Genomic DNA, 6,364 nt, shown 5'->3' with positions numbered 1-6,364 from the left:
CATTGGCCTCCATCCCAGCTTGGCTAGCAAGGCCAGACCTTCCCTGAGATCTTACACCTGGATGGGCAACAGCTGGATTTGTCCCCTGCTCATCTTCCAATATCCATTGTCTATTCTACAGGCTAATAGACACCCTGTGCTTGGAACCCATCTTGGGCCCAGCCTTCTACTGAAGGAATTCCAGGTATCTAGTGTCTGGCCCCAGTTGCATCTCCCACTATACTTCTCACATACTCAACCCTCTGGGGACTGTCTCCCAAGGGCAGCTTGTGTCCTCCAACCTTTCTCTCTTTGTGATTGTCTTTTCTTCCACCTAGACTGCCATCTTCCAAATCTACTAACAGAGTGTCCATTTTTAAATCTCAGCTCACATAACAATCTCTCTGAAGACTTCCCTACTCTTTAATGGGTTCAAAGAATCTCTAAGTTGGAAGAAATTTCTGAACTCACCTAATCCAATACCCCATTATACAAATGGGAAAACTGAAGCCCAGAGAAGGTCAAGCCATGCCCAATACTACAGAGCATGTCAGTAGCTTAACAGGGGCTCAAATGCCACTCTCCTAACAATTACATTGCCTCATTCTGCTCCCTCCTCCTCACCTGGTTGTCAGTTGTCACTAAGCAGTAGAAATAAAGCAAACACACAGAAACCTTCACTGCTCAGAAAGATTAGAGGACATATTGGAAGAAAACACTTCAAAATCTTAACCATGGCTATCTTTGGTGGGTGGAATATGGATGACATTTTCTACTTCTTTCTCTTATTCAGAATGTTTCACATATTCTTTTATGAGCATGAATTGCAGGTAAAATTGAGAAAGTCAAAACATGCAAAGATGGAGGAGGGGGAAAAGAAAGGCCTTGTAAAGCTAGTATGGGTGTGGGAGCATTTTAGAGAGTCCAGTGCTTCCTTAGCAAGCTCTGCACATCCCTCATGGGTGGAGGAAGCAAACCAGCTCTCCTTTAGATTAAGAAGCATACAGCTTTCACAATTGTCCGAGCTTCAGCCACAGCCCTAGCTGTGTCCCAGGGGGGAGGCTGCCTGTCCCAGAATTACTGATCTCCTGACCCATATTTGCAGCTGTGACTTCACCTTCATAGGTTTCTTGGGTTACTGGGCTCCCTTGAAAACACTGAGCCATCATCTATTCAGTGCCAGGTTCTAGAGCGTGGGCTGTGGGGTAAGTGTGATAGACAGGAATCAGAGGCCATTGCTGGCCTAGAGGGGCTCTCAGTTAAGTGAAAGAGACAGATTGCATACAAATAAGGCAAAGGCAGGATGGAGGGAGCTTTGCAATCCCACCCCAGATGCCTGGGGTATGACATCAAGCCTGCTTATGAAACAGAGCTGTCTGCATGGGACAGCATCATAGCAGCTGCTTTCATGGCTACTAGAAATGGCTCAGCTCCAGCCTGCTGAGCCTGGTGTGGTCAGGGTGGGTCCTACAGGTATATTTAGCCCCCTTTCAGAAGAGACCTACACTCTGAGACTGAGACATCGTCTTCCCAGCCTTCTACCTACATTAACTGGGATGAAGATGACCCATGTCTGGATAGTGCAGGAGTACTGTGAATAGCCCCCATGTAAAAAGCCCAAGTAAACAAGCTGAGTGGACTTCAGCAGTGTGATGGGTCCTGGCACAGTGGGCCTTTGCCCTGTTTTAACTCTTGTGATCATCTCCTTCTCTCCCAGTGTGCCCACTCCTCCTCCAGCTCTTTGCTTATATGAGTGTGGCTGTCACAAAGCTGTATTCACATGTTTTTTCTCCCTTCTTCTCTCTTCTTGCTGCCAGAGAGGCCCTTATATCCCTGTCACCTCCCTCCTCACACCCCAAGGATGAGGCCCTTTAGCAGCCTGGTGGCTGAGTGTGGGGAGGTACACACATATGCTTTCCAGTACAGGAGATTTGGAAAGTAGGACTACCAGGACAGCAGCTCTGGGCAACCAGGAAGTAGAACTGGAGGGAGAGTGGCTGCAATCTGATTTCCTGGGTTGTTAGAATGCCCCAGCCCAGGGGGCCATTTCTCAGAACAAATGGAATTTCCCAGTGTGATTGAACTCTGCACTGAGTGATCAAAGGGAGTGGGAAAACCAGGTATCTCTATACCAGGGATTTGGGAGTTCAGAAGAAATGGCATTGGATTTTGCCCAAAGCTTTATAGGGGAGCAAGGATTGGATATGGCCCTTGGAAAATGTCCAGGCTTTCCAGAGAGTATGAAAGGGCTGTGTGAGCAAATGTCTCTGGGGACAAGATCTCCAGTGCATCTAATGCCAAATGTGGTATAGGAGGAGCACCATAAGGGCCCAGAATAACTCGGGTCCCATTGGGTTGAGATTTACACCCTCTGTGCTGGGTCTTATGGGTAAAGCTGGGGTGCTCCACATGGCACCACCCCTCCAGTAACTGGGTTCGAGGATGTGCAGTGTGGAAGAAGAGGGGTTGTACTTATGCACACCCCTAGACATTGTCTTCATTCTCTGCTATCTTTGGCTAGCATGCTTGATTTTGTGAGTGAAGATGAGTTCTTATTGTTTCGTGTGAGTTACATGAGCTTGTCAGCTGCAGGGCATGAAAGACAGTATTTACTGTGTTGGTGCTGAGCCAGAGTGATGGGTGTGTGTTTTCTGTTGCTGGAAGTATGCCTTCTACTTTGTTTTGGACTAATTACAGCCCTCGGAAACATGCAGACTGAGACAACTTGCACACCTGAGAATAGAAGCCTTTCTTCACAAGGCACTATGCCACATTCCACACATCACCCATGTGCATACCCACCATCCAAGAAAGGTGGAAGGACCCTAGCTTCCTGAGGATTCTCAAAGGCCTCAGTTGAGCTGGGAGATATGGGAACATGAAGCAGGAACTCCTGAAGCCAGTGTTGTTTTTAGAGGTGTGGAAAGTGGGAGGAAGGGGGAGAGAAAGAGAAATGACTTGTCTTTCACTAGGGATGAAACATAGGAATCATATTTTTGATCAATGATTCTGTTATAGGCTAAATTATGTACCTCTAAGATTTATATGTTGAGGTCCTTACACCTAGTACCTCACAATGTGACTATATTTAGAGATATAGTCTTAAAAGAGGTGATTAAATTAAAATGGGGTTGTTAAGGTGGGCCTTAATCCAATCTGATTTGTGTCCTTATAGGAAGAAGAGATTATGACACAGACACACACAGAATGAAGACCATGTGAGGACACAGGGCCATCTACAAGCCAAGGAGATAGGCCTGGAATAGATCCTTCCCTTATGGCCCTCAGAAGGGACCATCCCTACCCACACCTTGATCTTGGACTTCTAGCCTCCAGAACTGAAAGACAATACATTTCTATTTTTTAAACCATCCAGCCTGTGGTACTTTGTTACAGCGGTCTGAGCAAAGTGATATATCTTCTCTAGTGTTAGGAAGCATAAAAATCACACTGTGCTGATAAAACTGCAGATTCATGGGCTCACCCCCAGATGCTGTGACTTAGTGAATCTGGGATGGGGCACACCAATTATGCTTGCTCAAGAAGCTCTTCAGGGACTCTGAAACACGTGGTCCCTGGGTCACACTTTGAGAAACTGGGACCAAGATATTGGACTTAGCCTCAAAAGTACTGGACTTGAATCACAGCTCCAAAACTTAGTCACTCTGTGACCTTGGCCAAGTGAGGTTGCTTTCTGGGCCTCAGTTTCCTCCTCTGTGGAATGCAGTTAATACTTCCTTTCATGCCTAACCCACAGGGATGCCTATAAGTATGTATGTGAAAGGCAAAGCTCTGGTTTCCTATCAGAGGTGGTGTTTTAGCCCAGACTGCCATAACAAAATACCATAGACTGGGTGGCTTAAACAATAGACATTTATTTTCTCACTTCTGGAGGCAGGAAGTCTGAGATCAAGGTGCCAGCATGGTTGGGTTCTAGCGAGGGCTCTCTTTTCAACATGTAGATGGCCACCTTATTTTTGTGTCCTCACATAGCAGAGAGAGAGAGAGAGAAGGGACTCTTTGGTGTCTCTTCTTAAAAAGGTACTCATACCATTACAGGAGCTCTACCGTCATGACCTCATTTAATCATAAGTATCTCCCAAAGGCCCTACCTCCAAATGCCATCACATTGAGGGGTTAGGGCTTAACATAGGAATTTTTGGGAGGATACAATTCAGTCCATAGTAGGTGGCAATAGTATTGATGAGCTTGCAGTCCAATTTAGATCCTATATATAACTCCCCAGATCTCTAAGACTCAGGGTCTGCATTACAAATGACTGCACTGTGAAATAAACTTTGAGGCTTTGTTTCCTCTTTGACTCTTCACTGAGGTTGCTCAACCTTTTTGAGCAGAGGGGTTTCTGTGACCTGGTGGCCCCAGGATAGGGGATATGGAGATGGGGGTAGGTGAGTAGCTGGGAGACCATTAGATCTTCCTCCTGTGAACAAGCCAAGCTGCTAAAACTCTTCTATATGTAACTCAAATGTGTGGGGCCTCCTTGGGCCACCACTGCTCTGGCACTATGTACCTCTAGAGGATAATCTCAGCATATTGGTCAGAGCTCAAAAAGGAAAAATCCAACTGCAAATGCATATTGACAGTTAATGTGGCATTTCACTGGAAGCCTTCAGGGAAAGGCAGGGAAGAGACCATATATCACAAAACAACATTAATAGTCTCTTTAAACATCCTGACTTTTTTCCTGAAAATCCATTTTCTGTAGTGGCTGCCTTATTCCTCCTCTCTTTTCCACAACCCTATTCTCCTCAACCCTTCTAGCCTCTCAAGCCAGAGTCCATCTCAAGGCTAGACACAGAGTAAGTTCTCAGTCAGAGACTACTGCATGCCTGGGAAAATCTAGGGTCTCTGTCTGCCAGTCTTGCTTCATGGGTTATATTCCCATCTCTTACTTACAGGCTCAACTGGTCGTGGGTGTGGTGTGTAACTACAGAGCCCTTCATTGTGGTCTTTTTCATAGTGGAAGCTGTTTCCATGCCTCAAGATCCAGTATGCCAGCTCCCTGTCTCAAGCCAGCTTCTTCCCATCTCGTACTTTTGCTATACTTTGACGATTCACCCAGTCCAGCACCCCCCTATCTCAGAGCTCATGGGGTAGCATTGTTAGAACATTCTGAGTCAGGGGTAATTTAGGCCAACTTTTCATTTTAAAGATAGGAGAATTTTGGCCCCAGAATAGTAGGAACTTACCCAAGGCTCCACAACAAGGTAAGCCGATGGTCACTGTGAAGATGGTGACAATCCAGGCTTTCACAGTCACTTTAGAGGTCCAAAGGTGTTAGGCAGGAGCAGTTAATCTCCCTGCAGACCCACCCTCTAACCGTATCCAGACCTGTGCCTTACACACATAAGTCATGCTTGTGTGGGGATTGGCTGCCAAACTGCCAGGCCAGGCTCTTACAGACTGTGATCAGGAGACAAGATGAGGGGAGCCTCAGGCCTTTCTGCCTGGAAGGAATCTTGGGAAGAAGTTGCCCAGTTGGTGCTTTTCTAGTACAATGACTTTGAAGTGGCATTTGTATGGTAAAAATAGGCAGAAATCCTGGGGTTCTTCAGGGAGACCAGGTGCCCAGGCTAGAGTGACTGTGGGAGGAGGGACCTCCGCCTCTTGGCTCCCCATTCCATGTACCTTCTTGCTTGCAGATGGACCTCTTTAGCTTGTGGGGGACGGTAGGGGTTGTCACAGCAAGTAACTCACTCTCTACATCTATAGAAATGTAGCAGCAGGTCTGCCAGGAGGCCTTGGAGAAGGTTCACAGCCCTTGACTGAGCTATCATGGAACATCTTGTTAAAGCCACTGTTACCTTTCTCTCTATAACTGGTCTCTCTGTGTTATAGACTGCGTGTTTTTATCCTTCCAAAATTCCTATGTTAAAACCCTAACCCTCAATGTGATGGTATTAAGAGGTGAGGCCTTTGGGAAGTGATTAGATGATGAGGGTGGAGCCCTCATGATAGGATTAGTGCCCTTATAAGAAGAGACAAGAGAGGACTTAGTTCCTCTCTCTCTGCTCTCAACCATATGTGGATACAGCAAGAAGTGGCTAAATGCAAGCCAGAAAGAGGGCCTTCAAGAACTTAACTGTGATGGCACCTTGATCTAGGACTTTCCAGCCTCTGGAACTGTGAGAAATAAATGTCTTACTGTTTAAGCACTCAGTCTATTGTATTTTGTTACAGCAGACGAGCAGACTGACACTCTTGCCTTGCCTCCCAATCTATTCTTTGCTCAGCAGCTAGAGTATCTTTTTAAACCACTTTATTGAGGTATTATTGACATATAAAAAACTGTCCATATTTAATGTATATAACTTTAGTGACTTTGGAGTTGACACTGTGAAACTATCACCACAGTCTATACCAT

Source organism: Leptonychotes weddellii, chromosome X (genome assembly GCF_054177405.1).
Source record: "Leptonychotes weddellii isolate Sample4059 chromosome X, ASM5417740v2, whole genome shotgun sequence".
NCBI classification, from domain to species: domain Eukaryota; kingdom Metazoa; phylum Chordata; class Mammalia; order Carnivora; family Phocidae; genus Leptonychotes; species Leptonychotes weddellii.
The sequence above is the reverse complement of the archived record's forward strand: the minus strand, read 5'-3'. Positions refer to the sequence as shown.